At 40.1% G+C, this 17,988-nt stretch overlaps 1 pseudogene; it reads right to left on the minus strand.

The window, feature by feature from the left end:
• Positions 1-13,408: 13,408 nt before the first annotated feature.
• LOC121494778 lies at positions 13,409-17,280 on the minus strand (annotated as a pseudogene).
• Between the last annotated feature and the right edge of the window lie 708 nt (positions 17,281-17,988).

Below are 17,988 nucleotides of genomic sequence, written 5' to 3' on the forward strand. Positions count from 1 at the left end.
TTCCTCTCTTACCCCACTGTCTGAAAGCATTGAGAAGGCAAGACTCTAATCCCCTTCTGCATGCCACTGTATTCCCTGGAGTTGGCACACCATGACACTTAACTGTGTTTGAGTGAATAGAGAGATGGCTGAAAAACCTTTGTTATATCGATACAATGCAATACTATCAGAAGTTAGAACAGAATTGTAAACTCTAATAAAAATATCTCCATGACATAGAGTTAGTGGGAAATGCCAAATAATGACTAAGTACTGTAAAACAATATAAAAATGTAGATTTCCCATGAGTTTGTGTGTATGTGTGTTAACGCAGAGCAAGAATTTTGTAGAGTCTGCAGTAGTGATGGTGGTTACCTATTGGAGGAAGAGGAGGCCTGCCCAGCAAGTGAGGGAACTTGGTTTTGGTGTAGTAGTCAAAAGACAGCTTAATCTGTATTTTTAAAAATTTGCTTTATTGAAATATAATTTGTATATGAAATAAAATTCACCAGTTTTAGCTGTACAATTAAATGAATATAAACAAATATATACAGTAGCATAGCCAACACAATTGTGATATCAATCATTTCTATTACCCCCAAAAGGTCCCTCATACTCCTTTGTACTCACCTGTAGCCCTTGGCCAAACACTAATCTGTCATGATAGCTTTTCCCTTTCCCAAATTTCATATAAATGATATCATACAATATGTAATCTTTTGTGTATGGCTGTTTTCTCCTAAAATAATGATTTTGAGATTCGTCTATGTTATAGTGTGTATCAATAGTTTGTTCTTTTTCTGCTGAGTAGTATCTCACTGTATGGATATACCACAATTTCTTTATCCATTCACTAACTGATAGGCTTTGGGTTGTGTGAAGAATTGAGCTTTTATGAATAAGACTGAACATTTGAGTACAAGTGTTTGTATATCTGTATTAATTTTTATAAGAAGTATTTATCCATGCATTACTTACATAATTTAAAAAGTAATCTGAATTTGGTAAATGAGGCAACCACTGTTAGACATATATTCTTCCACTTTTCCTCCCTGAAATACTAACATCTCTATATAGATGATAATGGGATTTTGTACTGCTAAGCAACTCCTTTTCAATTTAATAATATACTGTGGACATTTAAAAATATCAGTATTTATATATTTAACTTATTCTTTGTAAGAGCTACATTCCATTGTAGCTATGTAAAATAACTTATTTAACTGATCTATAAAATTGAAAACCTCCATATTCTTTGATCTAAAAATTCCACTTCCAGGAATTTATGGTAATGAAAATTTCCCTCAAGTTTGTTATGTTCAGGGGCACCTTAACTGACTGAGTCAGCATCTGACTCTTGATTTCAGCTGGGGTCCTGATCTCAGGGTGGTAAGATAGAGCCCCAAGACAGGCTCAGAGCACTCGGTGGGAAGCCTCCTTGAGATTCTCTCCCTCTCCCACTGCCCATCCCCCCACTCCATGCCTGCTCTAAATAAATAAATAAAATCTTTTTTTTTAAGTTTGTTACATTCAATGTTCATTACATCATTTTGATGAGAAACTGGAAATAGCAATTTTTTTAAAAAATAAATATTTAAATCACCCTTTGTGTCTTTGCTTTGCTGATCACTAATCCAGATAATTCAGTTTTGTTTTTGCTACAATTTTATAAATTCACAATAATAAGTAAAGACAGTAATTAGACCCATTGCCAGAATAAATATTTTTTTAAAGATTTTATTTATTCATGAGAGACACACAGAGAGAAGCAGAGACACAGGCAGAGGGAGAGGCAGGCTCCATGCAGGGAGCCCCATGTGGGAGTTGATCCAGGGACCCCAGGATCACGCCCTGACCTGAAGGCAGATGCTTAACTGCTGAGCCACCCAGGTATCCCCAGAATGAATATTTAATTTCTTTTCAACAGTACTATCCTACGAGGTTCTATAGGTGCTTATTGCAACTGGTGCTTTCTGCAGGATGGAATTGAATAAGACAAATCTGCAAAGCTTGAAAATGAGTAAGATATTTTGTGTTGTTGAAGGCCTGCTGAGTAAAGCTTCATTTGGTAGAACTACACTTCAGAAAACTGTCATTTCTCAGAATGACCTTGAACACTCAAAAGCAAAAACTTTAGTCTGGTGGATAATAAGGTAAAGCAATTTTGTACACTGCAATGGGTTTATTCTGCCCCTTTTAAAAGTTTTTAGGGGTGCGTGGGTGGCTCAGTCAGTTAAGCATCTGCCTTCAGCTCAGGCATGATCCCAGCGTCCTGGGATCAAGTCCCAAGCCTGGCTTTCTGTTCAGTGGGGAGCCTACTTCTCCTTCTCCCTCTACCGCTCTCTCTCTCTCTCAAATAAAGTTTAAAAAATATTTTTAAAAAGTGGTGTTAAAAGTTTCCAAATATTCCAGCAATAGCAAGCAAGGTAAACTTAAATGTAATTAAACATACAACATTTAAAGAGGAAAGAGAAATCAATTGTTTTTTGCACTTAAACTCTTCAAGCAATTTATTTATTTATTTATTTTTATGATAGTCACAGAGAGAGATTGGCAGAGACACAGGCAGAGGGAGAAGCTGGCTCCATGCACCGGGAGCCCGATGTGGGACTCGATCCTGGGTCTCCAGGATCGCGCCCTGGGCCAAAGGCAGGCGCCAACCGCTGCGCCACCCAGGGATCCCCTCTTCAAGCAATTTAATAGAAATGTTTGTTAATGTCTTCTGTGAAGCAAAATACTATTTAATTTTCTAATAAAGTCTATACAATTACCTGGGAGATCCACACATTTTCCTAGAATTTAACTTAAATGGAATTAAAGACTATATCTTCCTTGAAAAGAACCTTCCTTTGCACTGGAAATACATATAATGAGTTGCTTAGCAGTTGATCAACTTATAATTGCATTTTGGAAGCTTGTTAGATAAAAAAAAAAATCCTTGTATCCTTTAAGTAGACAATGTCTGTTTTGAATTTTATATAGAATTCCTTAAAACAATGTTCACCTGATTCTGATGGTCTTCCCGAAATGACTCTAATTCCTCATAACTTCTTCCAAATCTGTTTAATTAAGCAAAATAGATGGAAAGAATTCTGATGTCCATCTCTAGCATCCAAAACCTAAACCAAAACGAACCACAAACAAAACAACAAATGAAGATGTCAGAGTAGATTTTTCAGATTTCCTTTTAAGATATTAGCTATACATCAAGTAGCAAATAGAGGTTACAAAATAATGTCAATGGCCCACTGAAATGTCTCTTTTGTAAAGACAAGAATAATCAGAGTAGAGAAGTTAAGTAACCTGCCAGAGACTTTCACAGGTAATAAGCAGTAGAATTGGGATAAGAACCCATTTCTTCTGATGTCAACACTCTTAATCATTATATTCACTGCCTTCTTTTTTAAAATGAGAAAATTGGGGCACCTGGGTGGCTCAGTGGTTGAGCATCTGCCTTTGGCTTAGGTCATAATCCCAGGTCCTGGGATCAAGTCCCACATCAGGACTCCTCACAGGGAGCCTGCTTCTCCTTCTGCCTATGTCTCTACCTTTCTCTGTGTCTCTCATGAAAAAAATAAATAGGGATCCCTGGGTGGCGCAGCGGTTTGGCGCCTGCCTTTGGCCCAGGGCACGATCCTGGAGACCCCGGATCGAATCCCACGTCAGGCTCCCGGTGCATGGAGCCTGCTTCTCCCTCTGCCTGTGTCTCTGCCTCTCTCTCTCTCTCTGTGTGACTATCATAAATAAATAAAAAAATAAAAATAAGAAAAAAATAAATAAAAGTCTTTTAAAAATAAATAAAAATGAGAAAATTGAGTCCCAAAGGAAAAAAAATTGCCACTATTTATTGATCATTTATCATGTAGCAAGTCTTACACTTCATTTAATCTAACAACTATAAGAAAGGTGTTATGAACTTGCCCCATCTTATAAACAGCACACTACATACAGTATGTTTTCCTCATCTCTGATTTTTCTTTAAAGATTTTATTTTTTAAAGTAACTTCTATACTCAACATGAGGCTTGAACTCATAACCCCAAGATCAAGAGTCACAGGCTCTACCAGCTGAGCCAGCCAGGTGCCCTCTCTGGCTTTGGGGTTTTTGATTTTGGGTTTTTTTTAAGTAGAGTCCATGCCCAACATAGGGCTTGAACTCACAACCTTGAGAGTGAGAGTCACACGCTCTACTTACTGAGCCAGTTATTTTTTTTTATATGTTCCTGTTCTATGGATTTAATAATATAATTACTTTTGTTGATTGTGTATGCTACACTAGAATGCAAGATTCTTTTTTTTTTTTTAAAGATTTTATTTATTTATTAGAGAGAGAGAGAGAGGCAGAGACACAGGCAGAGGGAGAAGCAGGCTCCATGCAGGGAGCCCGACGTGGGACTCGATCCAGGGTCTCCAGCATCAGGCCCTAGGCTGAAGGAGGCGCTAAACCGCTGAGCCACCTGGGCTGCCCAGGTTATCATGGTTAAGGAAACCATGATTTCTTTTAAAATTTTCAAAGCACTTGAGAGTATGTATTCTATAAATAGTGCTAATATTTAGTAACAACAGATGTTATCAAGCACTTAGTATATGTCAAACATCATGCTTCATATACATTATCCCTTTATTCTTCTCAACAATTTAATCCATGTCATTCACTTTGTCCTCTGCAAGAGTGACTCAGCTTTATTTCTAGTCTACTTGTTAGTTGTACAATAGTATAATTTTTTTTTTTTACCTCCCAACCTCTCAAAACTCCATTTTGATATCTTTCTCTGACTGTAATTCATCACTAATCTTGTTTAAAGTTCATGTTCTTGGGATGCCTGGGTGGCTCAGCGGCTGAGTACCTTTGGCTCAGGTCGGGATTCTGGGGTTTGGGGTTTGAGTCCCACATTGGGCTCCTCCACAGGTAGCCTGCTTCTCCCTCTGCCTGTGTCTCTGCCTCTGTCTGTGTCTCTCACGAATAAATAAAAATAAAATCTTACAAAAAAAATAAAGTTCATGTTCTCTGGACATTGTTATTTATCTGCAATAGTGGAACAGTATCTGTGCTTCTACAAAGAATCTTGTCCAACTCCTTTCTCTTCCACCGGGAATGGGAGTGGTGTGTGAATTCCCAGAGTCTAGTGGATAGTTTGACCTAAGTTGTTACCTCTCAGCAACTCAAAGCCTCTGTCATGTAGGTAAGAACTTTCCTTAGCTTCAGTGTCTTCTTTAAAAAAAAAAAAAAAAAAGTTTTATTTATTCCATTTGATTTTGTGGGAAGGCTTGTATATCTGATCTGTGCCCACATCTTTCCTAGGAGTCAGGGTTTTGTTTTTTAATAATTTGGGTAAAGTTTATTAAAGTCAACACTTACTTCCCCAGCTTAAAATACTTCTTAAAATACTTTATTTGCTTAATAAAGATGGCATAAATTTTATACATATCTTAAACTATTTTAAAGTTTCTTGCAGGAAGCTTTAAGGAATTGCAGTAACTTGATTAGTTTCCTTCAAAGTATTTACAGCAGTCACATTCCTGACTCCCAGAAGAAGTGGTACTGTGGTACTCTGTTGGTTTTTTTTTTTTTTTTTTGATTTTATTTATTTATTCATGAGATATACAGAGTGGCAGAGACACAGGCAGGGGGAGAAACAGGCTCCACATAAGAAGCCCGATGTGGGACTTGATCTCAGGACTCCGGGATCACGCCTGGGACGCTCAACCGCTTAGCCACCCAGACGTCCCTTTGTTTTGTTTTTTAAAGATTTTATTTATTTGAGTGAGAGAGAGAGAATGAAGAGGAGAGGGACGGAGGGATAAGCAGGCTCCCCACTGAGCAGGCAGCCCCGTGCAGGGCTCTCAGGACCCTGGAATCATGACCAGAGCCTAAGGCAAATGCTTAACCAACTGAGCCACCCCAGAGCCCTAGTTTTCTGTATACTTTAAAGCAGAGTAATTTTATGGTAGTACATAGCCTAAGGCAACTAATTCTACTCATTTGTATTTATCAAAACATTTATAAAAAATTTCAGTTAAATTATTAGGTAGCTTAAAGCTAAATGTCTGACTACTATGTACCATAGCAACATTAATGAAATAAGGTTATTTCACAAAATCTTCCTGTCCTTGCCCAAATCTCCATCTATCTTGATTGTATAAATATTTCAAATATCTCACAATCACTGACATATCTTTCATGCTACAAAGCATAGAAATGAGTGAATTTCCTTACAAAAATCTTTTTCCTCCAAATATTAGATTTACTGCATATAATCCTGTCTTCATGGTGTATGGCAGTTGAGCATATTAGTGAAATAATTGCCTAACATTCAATTCATGGATCTATCTAGTCCTCAAAGTTTAACATGCACCAGAATTCCTTGGAAGGCTGTTAAAACCAAATTGCTCAAGATCAAGTAACAAGGACCAGATTTGCACTCTCACCTAAAATAATGAATAACAAAAAGCAGGCGAAAGTTACAAAACAATGATTTTCAAGACACTAGACACCAGGCAATGAAGGACAATGATCCTTGAGAGACAGAAAACAATTTTAGTATATGTGCTGCCAAAGTGAGTACGAGATACAGAACACAAATGCAAGTGAGCCCTGAACCTGAGTGTGCTCCAGTTTATAGCCTTGAGGGCATTTTTAGGTCACATCTTAGGGGAACAGAGGGTAGCCTGGTGAACTCTTTGAGCTGAAGTCAGGGGAAATCAAAGTTAGGGCAGAATTCCAGAGAAGAAGGAATAGCACAGAAAGAAAAAACCCTTATACAAAAATCCACCTAGAGATCTGCAGAGGGTTCTAGAGTATTCAGCAGAGCACTGATTAGCACATGCATGTGAGGAACTAACCAAAGCCAAGGAAAGAACCGACAGAAAGGATTAAAGGGAATAGTGCCCAGGGTTGGTTGGGAACAATGTTCTTACCAGCCAGATTGGAAAAACTCATAATTCATAAGATAGTGTCTAGAGTATTCAAGAAGGTCTTGTCGCAGTAGTGAAGAATAATTACTTCTAAACTGAGCATTGGTTGGTGGGAATGCAAAATGATGCAGCCACTCCGGAAAACAGTATGGAGGTTCCTCAAAAAGTTAAAAATAGGGATCCCTAGGTGGCACAGCAGTTTAGCGCCTGCCTTTGGCCCAGGGCACGATCCTGGAGACCAGGGATTGAGTCCCACGTCAGGCTCCCTGCATGGAACCTGCTTCTCCCTCTGCCTGTGTCTCTGCCTCTCTCTCTCTCTCTCTCTCTCTCTCATGAATAAATAAAATCTTTTAAAAAAAGTTAAAAATAGAACTACCCTATGATCCAACAATTGCACTACTAGGGATTTACCCAAAGAATACAAAAATACGGGGATCCCTGGGTGGTGCAGCGGTTTGGCGCCTGCCTTTGGTCCAGCGCGCGATCCTGGAGTCCCGGGATCGAGTCCTGCGTCAGGCTCCTGGCATGGAGCCTGCTTCTCCCTCCTCCTGTGTCTCTGCCTCTCTCTCTCTTTCTCTGTGTCTATCATAAATAATAAAGAAATAAATAAATCTTTAAAAAATACAAAAATACTAATTTGAAGGGATACGTGCACCCTGATATTTACAGCAGCACTATCAACAATAGCCAGACTATGGAAAAAGCCCAAATGTCCATTGACTGATGAATGGATAAAGAGGACATGGTATTTATATATGATGGAATATTACTTCACCATAAAAAAGAATGAAATCTTATCATTTGCAATGACATGGATGGAGTTGAGTATTATGCTAAGTGAAGTATGTCCATCAGAGAAAGAGAAATACCATATGATGCTCATATGCGGAACTTAAGAAACAAAACTAACGTTCATGAGGGGAAAAAAAGACAGACAACCCAGGAAACAGATTCTTAACTACAGAGAACAAACTGATGGTTACCAAGGAGGGAGGTGGGTGGACAGATGAGGTAAATAGGATTGATGGGGATTAAGGAGTACGTTTGTCCTGATGAGCACCAAGTGGTGTATGGAAGTGTTGAATCATGAAATTGTACACCTGAAACAAATGTAAACTAGTGGAATTAAAACAAAAACTAAATAAACTGAGCACTGCTTTGGACCTACTTAAAAATCATAAAAAACCTGAAAGTATGCAGGGTGCAGTACCATACCTGAAAGTATGATGTAATTTCCAAGTAACCTAACTGATTCTAGAACAAAGCTCAAGAAGATTTATAAGAATACAAAAATACCCAACAAGGTAAAATTCTGGCATCTAATCTAAGATTATCAAGTATGCAAAGAGTCAGGAACACATGACCCTTTTATACTGAGATATATAATGAAATAACCAGTTGGAACCACCTCAGAACTGACACAATGTTACTTACATGTAAGTAGAAACATGGAAGACATAATAAAGATAACAATAAGCTTCTAGAAATAAAAATCACAATGTCTGAGATGAAAAATAGACTAGATGGAATTAAACAGCAGATTAGACAATACAGAAGACTAATGAACTTAAAGGCATAGCAGCAGAAACTATTCAAAATGAAATACAGAGAGATAGAAGAGTTATAAAACAAGACAAAAACATAAAGAGTATCCATGACCTATAGGACAGCCTCATGAAGTCGAATACAGGAGTAATTGAAGCCTCTGAAAGAAGGGAAGGGGGACAGGAAAAATGCTTCAAGAATTATCCCCCCAGTCACTGGGTGGCTCAGCAGTTTAGCGCCTGCCTTTGGCCCAGGGTGTGATCCTGGAGTGCCAGGATTGAGTCCTACATCAGGCTCCCTGCATGGAGCCTGCTTCTCCCTAGGCCTGTCTCTCTGCCTCTCTCTCTCTATCTCTCTCTCTCATGAATAAAAAAAAAAAAGAATTATGCCCTCAAATTTTCCAAATTTGATGACAACCAAAACCGCATATACAAGGTCAACTAACCCCAAGCACAAGAAATTTGAATAAAACCATATCAAAGAGTATAATTGTCAAATAACACAAAACCCAGTAATAAAATCTCAAAAACAGCCAGAGAAAGAGGCTTATTAACTACATAAGAACAAAGATAAAAATATAATTATATTTCTTACTGGAAATAATGCAAATAAAAGTGGAGTAACATTTTAAAATACTGAAAGAAAAAGGGACAACTTACAAATCTATACATAATAAAAACACTTTTTAAAAAAAGATTTTAAGTGGGCAGCCCAGGTGGCTCAGCAGTTTAGCACCACCTTCAGCCCAGGGCGTGATCCTGGAGACCCGGGATCGAGTCCCATGTCAGGCTCTCTGCATGGAGCCTCCTTCTCCCTCTGCCTGTGTCTCTGCCTCCCTCTCATTCTGTGTCTCTCATGAATAAATAAAATCTTTAATAATATATATATACATATATATTATTAAAGATTTTAAGTAATCTAGGGGCACTTGGGTGGCTCATTCAGTTGAGCATTGGACTCTTGGTTTCAGCTCAGGTAATAGTTTGAGGGTGGTGGGATGGAGTCCCTGGTGGGGCTCCATGCTCAGTGCAGAGCCTGCTTAAGATTTTCTCTCCCTCTCCCTCCACCTTTGCTCCTCCCGCTGCTCATGCTCTCTCTCTCTCTTTCTCTAAATTAGATAAATAAAATCTTGAAAAGAAAAAAGATTTTAAGTAGTCTCTGCACTCAATGTGAGGCTCAAACTCACAACCCCAAGATTCAGAGTACCATACTCTAGCCACTGAGCCAGCTAGGTACCCTCAGAGTAAAAACATCTTTAAAAATAATTCAAATAAAGCCTGCACTATAAGAAATGTTTTTTTTTAAGTTTTATTTATTTATGATAGTCACAGAGAGAGAGAGAGAGGCAGACACAGGCAGAGGGATAAGCAGGCTCCATGCACCGGGAGCCCGACGTGGGACTCGATCCCAGGTCTCCAGGATCGCGCCCTGGGCCAAAGGCAGGCGCCAAACCGCTGCGCCACCCAGGGATCCCTATAAGAAATGTTTTAAAGGAAGTTCTTCAGGGAAAAAAAAAAAGAGCTACCATATACATCTATGAAAAGAATTAAAGAGCACGGGCAAAAAAGTTAAGTATAAGAGTATATAAGTAAGAAATTTTTATTACCATTTAAATATTTTTAAAAGATAATTGACTATTTATGGGCACCTGGCTAGCTAAGCCCCATGTTGGGTGCATAAACAAACAAATTTGACTATTTAAACCAAAATAACAATGTATTGTGAGATTTATAACTTATGCAGAATTAAAATTCATAAACAATAAGGCTGGAAGGAGAGAAAGAGAAGTACATTACTGTAACATTCTTATTCTATACCTGCCATGGCATAAAAATCAACTTATGGTAGACCAATAAGTTAAAAATGTATACTATAACACTAAAATAATACAGAGTTATAGCCAATAATCTCACAAAGAAGATAAAATGAGATCATAAAAAATATTCCATTAATTCGAAGTCAAATAAAAAGGAAAAGGGAAATAAAGAGGAGATTAAAAATAGAGAAAACAAATAGCAAGATAATAGGCTCAAATATAACCATATCAATAATCACATGAATTGTAAATGGTAGAAGCACACCAATCAATGAAAAGGAAAAATTTGATTGGATAAAAAAAAAGTAGCAACAAACTATATGCTATATAGTTAAGAGTATGGAAAAGATACACCACACTAACACTAGTCAAAAGAAAGCTGAAGTTGTATGAATATCAAAGTGGATTTCAGAACAAAGGATATATAAAACCAAGAGATTTCAGTAGACTTCTCTTAATGATTGATAGAATGAGTAGGAGAAAATCAGCAAGGACACCAACAACACTATCAACAAACTTGACATTTATAAAACACTCTACCCAACAACACTAAGATACACATTGTTCTCAAGTGTACCTGGAACATTTTCCATGATAAACTGTATTCTGGGCCACAAAGCAAATATTAATACACTTAAAAGGATTTAACATCCACCAAGTATGTTCTTGGACTAAACTGAAATGAAATTAGAAATAAACAAAAAGATTTCTGGAAAGGGGCGCCTGGGTGGCTCAGTGGTTGAACGCCTGTCTTCGGCTTGGGGCATGATCCTGGGGTCCCTGGATGGAATCCCACATCGGGCTCCCTGCATGGAGCCTGCTTCTCCCTCTGCCTGTGTCTCTGCCTCTCTCTCTGTGTCTCTCATGAATAAATAAATAAAATCTTTAAAAAAAAAAGATTTCTGGGAAATCTACAAATATTTGGAAAGTAAGACTTCTAATTAACCCATGGATCTAAGAATTAAAAAGGGAAGTAAAAAGATATTTTGAACCGAATGAAAATATATCAGAGTTTATGGGATGTTACTAATTTAATGTGCTATGGGGATGCATAAGCACAAATACCTACATTAGAGAAGGGTCTCAGATCAATGACCTCACCTTCTATCTTGAGAAACTAAAAAAAAAAAAAAAGAAGAGCAAATTAAAACCAAAGTGAGAAGAAAGGAAAGACAACAGCAGGAATCAATGAAATGTAAAACAGGAAAAAAGAGAAAAATATAACCAAAATCCAATTCTTTGAGAAGATTAAAAAAATTCGTAAGTCTCCAGCATCAGGAATGAGAAAGATTCCCATCCCTACAGTTTCTACAGATAGTTAAAACAAGAACAAGAAAATATTATGATCATTCCTTCTCAGCCTTTTGGCTAAGATCCAGTGGAGAATATTATGATCAGTTTTATGCCCATAATTTTATTTATTTTTTTAAAAAAGATTTTATTTATTTATTCATGAGAGACACACACACACAGAGAAAGAGAGCCAGAGACACAGACAGAGGGAGAAGCAGGCTCCTCACAGGGAGCCCGACATGGGACTCGATCCCAGGTCCCCAGGATCACTTCCTGGGCTGAAGGTGGCACTAAACCGCTGAGCCACCCGGGCTGCCCCTATGCCCATAATTTTAACAGCTTAGATGAAACAGGCAAATTTCTCGAAAGACACTAACTAGCAAAGTTTATTCAAGAAGAAACAGGTGGGCAGCCTGGGTGGCTCAGCGGTTTAGTGCTGCCTTTGGCCCAGGGTGTGATCCTGGGGTCCCAGGATGGAGTCCCACATCAGGCTCCCTGCATGGAGCCTGCTTCTCCCTCTGCCTCTGTCTCTGTATCTCTCATGGATAAATAAATAAAATCTTAAAAAAAAAAAAAAAAGAAGGAACAGATAAACTTAATGGCCTTGTGTCTATTTTTTTTTAATTGAGCGTAAATACCTTTCCACAAAGGAAATTCCAGGCCCTAATGGCTTCACTGGTGACTATTACCAAACATTTAATAAATACGTAATACGACACTATTCAAACTCACTCTGAGGCCTGACACCTCAACCAAAGACATTACAAAGAAACCACGAACCAATACCTACATATACCCAACACAGAAGCAAAAATTTTTTTGTGGGGAGGGTTTCAAGTCATTTTATTAATTCAGTCATACAAAAGACACCCCCCCCCCACACACACCATCTCTGCCACTCCTGCTTTCTTCCAAAAAGTAGTGGGGTGAGAGGGAGAGAAAAATTGAGCACCCCCTCCCCTAGAAGCCACTTACAAAAGGCAGAGATGGGGCTGAGGCAGGGGGAACATGTGACAAAAACAGCGACAGATAAAAGAGGGGCAACAGAACCACAAACACAACATAAAGCTGGGCAGGGTGAGGGCAGGACTGGGGAGCACTAGGGAGCCTGGACGGTGGTAGAGAGAAGGCCAGAGGCCTCTCCCTTCTTTCTTACAGTCTCAAAAGCTGCCGGCTCCACCTGGACAGCCCAGTGAGTTCTGCAGTATATTTGTTTGTCTTCTCTTCACATGCTAGGGTCCCACGAGAAGGGGGCAGGGACCACCAGCTCCTCCCAGGGCCACACCTGTGCCTGCCTTCCCCACCCCACTGAGGAGTGTGTGCATGAGCCACAAGAGAAAAAGAGCAAAAGTGCCCGGCTCCTACCCGGTCCCGGGCCCATCTCTGGGATGGGCAGCAAGTGCTGCCTCAAAAATTAAATATTAACACATAAAGCCCAGCGCAGGCCTGGCTGAGAAGAATGAGAACTGCTAGATCACCAGGCCCAAGAAGATATACAGGAAGATAGGGAAAGAGAAGCAAAGCACATCCAGACTCTGGAATGCGTTTCAGGACCATGGCAATGCCAGTCCCACCGCCTCCCTCACCCACAGGTGGGGACAAGGACCCTTCTAACAGGACATGAGGTGTAAGGGCTCTGTGCCTTTTCAAGCTTTCCTTCAACCCAGCCAGGGAGGCAGAGTGCCAAAAGCCCTAGAGAGATTGAGAAAGGGCCAGTGGCTTTGGTATGAGGGACGCATGTCTGGACAGCGACTCTTACCCATCGTCTTGAAGCCCCAAATCACTGAGAAACTGCCCTAGCCAAGAGCTCTCCTGCTTCTTTCAGCTATTTGGTTCTCTAAGGGGGTAGGACTTGGGTAGGTCTTGGAGGAAGTGAGGGGAAAGTCAGAAAGGGAAAAAGTTCCCATTTATTGCCTGAATCTGTGTCCTAAAGCCCATGAAAGGGAGACTGCCGGGACGGGACCCCAACTCCTCTGGCCAGAAACCTTGAACACTTCACTCCAAAAACTAAGGCTGCAGTGTGGGGCTAGATAGGAGTGTTAGGCACAGGTGCTGGCACATCCATCGTCTGCACAGAAGAGACCCTTGCCCTCCAGATCCTCCTTTTGGCTTCTTTTCTCTTGCAGTTGTACCTCTACGTCTCCTGAGACTGGGGCCACCACAGTGCTGGGCAGGGCTTTCCTGGATCTCTGTAGATCTCAATATGTATGAGTAAGTTTCTGGAAAAATGAGCAATCCAGGCTCTTTTCCCTGCCCACCTCCGTTCTTTTTCTGCCCCCAGGAGCCACTGTGTTTCTGCCCCACGGGGACGGGAAGCCAGTGGAAACCAGAACCAAGAACCAGACTTGGAAACTATCACCCTCACCAGTGTCACCCATCATTAGCAGCCACCTGCCGCCCCACACCGTCATGGCTGTATAGACTGGATCTCCTTGGTCTTGAGGCAGAGATCACAAGCCTAGAAGGCTGAGGCCTCAGTGGTCAGCAGCCCGTATGTGCTCTGTCATGCGTGTGTACTTGTGGTGGCCTCACACAGGACAGCACGCTAGTCATTGTTCACCTCTTTGCAACAGGTACCACACGTGTACACACCTGGGGGGGAGGCTGAGGCCCTGAGTCCCCACTTGCCTTGCTGAGGGGGCCAGGCTATTTGTTTCCAGAGTTCCCCCACCCCGCCCACTGCTGTTTGCAGTGCGGGAGCAGAGGGCGGGAGGGGAGAGACTGGGCTGATCCCATTAACAGCAGCAGCTAGGGAGCCTGAGTAAGGCTCCTGGGAAAAAGCACTAGGGGCAGGTGGATTCAGGGCCTTTCCCCCATCCTAACCAAGACCAGGAAAGCCAGGGTTTGGACCAGGGAAGGGACTTGTATTGGAGGGCAGTCTGGGGGGCCCCTGACCAGGTCTCTGGAGGAGAAGGCCCAAAAGGTGCTCCCGGTTGCACAAAGTGTTGGGGGAGAGAAGGGATGCCCAGCTCCCCTCTGAGAGGTTGTCCTATGGTGGGTGAGATCATGGGCCGATCCTCCCAGGCCTGGCATCATCTGTCCACCAGGAGGCTGAAGTTTTGACCCAGAGGCTAGTGGAAGGTTTGGCTAGGAAAGCTCATGTTGCCTCGGGGTTAGCAGCCAGGGCCCTGCAGGGCTGTGTGTTGGGGGTGGGGGCTGTTCATGTTGAAAACAAGGCCCATAGGGTTGGGAGGGAAGGGGGGGTGCTATTGATGAAGAGGCTGGGGACCACCTCTAATGCCCTAGCCTGGGCATACCTGGCCTGCCATGCCCCCCTGTACACAGAAGCCTCCAAAGGAAACACAACTGCCAAGGAAAGGAGGGGCTGTGCCCCCCACCTTAGGGGCTCTCAAGACATCCTCAGAAGGGTTGGATGCAACCAGGTGATCTACTATGGGAGGCAGACATGGTGCAAACTCTGTCAGGTGTGAGTATGCAGGGCCCTGAGTATTTGGTTTCCTTCACTTCTTTCCTGGGCTCTTCATCTTCAGACCCACCTTGCCCTGCTTCCTCTTGGTGCCAGGTGGCGCAGGGGGCAGTGGGGGGCAGCCACCTCTCTCCAGCTTGTCTGGTGGGGGTGGCACTGAGGTGGCCATGAGGGCAGAGGGCAGGGGTCAGCAACAGTGGGGGACAGACTTGTCCTCAGGGGCACCATTCCCAGGAGGGGGTCAAGGTGCTCTTGAGGAGCAGCCAGGCCAGGTGGCGAGGCCAGGCATCCAGTGGAGTATCAGCTGCCCACCTTCAGAAGTAAAAATTCTTGTTTTAAAAAGAGATTTTATTTATTCATGAGAGACATACAGAGAGAGGCAGAAACAAAGGCAGAGGGAGAAGCAGGCTCCATGCAGGAAGCCCAATGTGGGACTTTATCTCGGGATCCCAGGATCACACACACCCTGAGCTGAAGGCAGATCCTCAATCACTGAGTCACCCAGGCATACCAGGAGTAAAAATTCTAAACACAATTTTATCAAGTCAAATCCAAAAACATATTAAAAGGGTAACAACATCAAGACCAAGAGGAATTAATCCTAGGAATGTACTTGGTCTAACATTCAAAAGTCAATTAATGTTAACATATCAATCATATTCACAAACTCAGAAGAAAAACTATATGATCATCCCAATAGATTCAGAAAGAGCATTTAACAAAATCCAAAGCCCATTCCTGATTAAAACAAAACAAAACAAAACAAAAAAAATTCTCAGCAATAGGACTTCTATAAAAGAGGACTTCACTAACTTGATAAAGGACACCTACCAAAAAAACAAAACAAAACAAACAAAAACCGTACAGCTAATACTATACTTAATTATAAAAGGCTGAATGCTTTCCTTTAAGAACAAGACAGAGATGTCCACTCTCATCAGCACTATTCAACACTGTATTGGAGATTCTAGACAGTGCAATCAGGCAAGAAAAAAAAGTCATCTACTGAAAGAAGTAAAGCAGTTTTCATTCAGAGATGGTATAATCTTCTAGGTAAAAAATATGATGGAATCTACAAAAAAAGCTACTAGAACTAGTAAATGAGTTTTTTAAGGTTGTGAGATACAGTATCAGTATACAAAAATCAAGTATATATTAGCATTTTGAACTAAACTTTGGAATGAAAAATTGAGAATTTAAAAAATGATATAATTTATAACATGAAAAAAAAAGACAGGCATAGGGATAAATCTGACAGAAGATGTGAAAGAAACATTTCTACCCTGAAAACCACAAAATATTGCTGAAAGAAATTAAAGTAGACAAAAATAACAGAGATATATTTTCTTCATGGATCAGGGGGCAATTAAGATGTCACTTCTTCCCCAATTTAAATATAGATTTAATATAATCCTAATCAAAATCAGAGGAAGTATTTGCATAGAAATTCATTAACTTCTGCTTCTTTATTTTTTTTTTATTTTTATTTTTTTTATTTTTTTAACTTCTGCTTCTTTAAAAGATGCTGTTATGAAAATCAAGACTAGTCACAAACTGAGGGAAAAATGTTTGCAAACTATATATCTGAGAAAGAACTTGTATCAAGAATATATAGAGAGGGGAAAAAAAAGTGCAAAAGTGCACCTGGATGGCTCAGTTGGTTACATGTCCAACTCTTGGCTTCCATGAAGTTTAACCTTCTAATTGGCTGAACAGAAATGATGATATGATGACAAAAAGAATGGGGAGGCAAAAAGAAACAAAAGAACCTAAGCCTAGTGGTGATGCCAGTAAAACGGAAGGAGGCCTATGATTATTAGACAATAATCTTTTTTTTTTTTTTAAGTAGGCTGTATACCCAGTACCCAACATGGGGCTTTAACCCCAACCTTAAGACCAAGACCTGTGCTGTGCTGAAATCAAGAGTTGGACACCTAGCTGACTGAGCCACCCAGGTACTCCTGACAATAAGAATCTTAATTTGAAGAAATGCACAGCACAGCATTCAAGTAGTGGGTAACAGAGAAAGGCTGGTATTCAAAAGTGCAGAAGCAACCCTGGAGAATAGGATATAGCAGAATACTCTTGCCATGCTATTTCAAACTGGGAAGTGTAATTGGAAAAAAAAAAACCTCTAGGAGCTCTATTTTATTAACAAGTGCTAATTTCTATTGGTCTAATTACAAATACAATTCAACCAAATTGCAGATGGCATCTAAATAATGTATCTTGAATATATGGAAGGATATGAAAGTGTTAATGATAATTTAGTCATTAATATGAGTTAATATATTTTGTTATTTAAATATTTATCCATAATTAGAGAAGTTTTTGTCTTCTTCAACTATGTTTTTAGAGGACTAATATTAGGAAGTTAATAATTAAAATTTTCCCCAAGTTATACTGAAAGAAGGAAGTCAGTGCAAATGTATAAAAACAAACGAATTAAGTTTATGCAAATGAAAACAAAAGGACAGATTTTAACAAAATCTCTTTTAAATGTACTGAAATATTTTATAGTACACTTTCAAGGGTATCATCTAGTAACTTCAAAAAGGAGTAACATCCAATATATTTTATTACTAACAAATAATTAAAATCCAAGGGGTAGTATCATATACTTTAAAAAAGGGAGATGATGAAATTTTAAAGGTAATTTGAGATTTTAAAAAAGGTAAAAAAAATAGTAGTAAGAGAGAATCCAATAACAGCTACTTACTTTATTAAGCGAAAAATTTTTCATCAGATCAGTTCATAAAGTCATTGATAAAGTCAATACACTGCCAACAAGGATTTGAAATCACGTCATTGATCTGTTGTTATACTGGACTGCTGTCCACTTGTTCATAGTAAGCAGAAGTTTTCATTTGAATATATTTTTTAAAGATTTTATTTATTTATTCATGACAGACACAGGGCGAGAGGCAGAGACATAGGCAGAAGGAGAAGCAGGCTCACTGAAAGGGAGCCTAATGCAGGACTCAATCCCAGGACCCTGGGATCATGTCCCGAGC

Source organism: Vulpes lagopus, chromosome 7 (genome assembly GCF_018345385.1).
Source record: "Vulpes lagopus strain Blue_001 chromosome 7, ASM1834538v1, whole genome shotgun sequence".
Lineage (NCBI taxonomy): Eukaryota > Metazoa > Chordata > Mammalia > Carnivora > Canidae > Vulpes > Vulpes lagopus.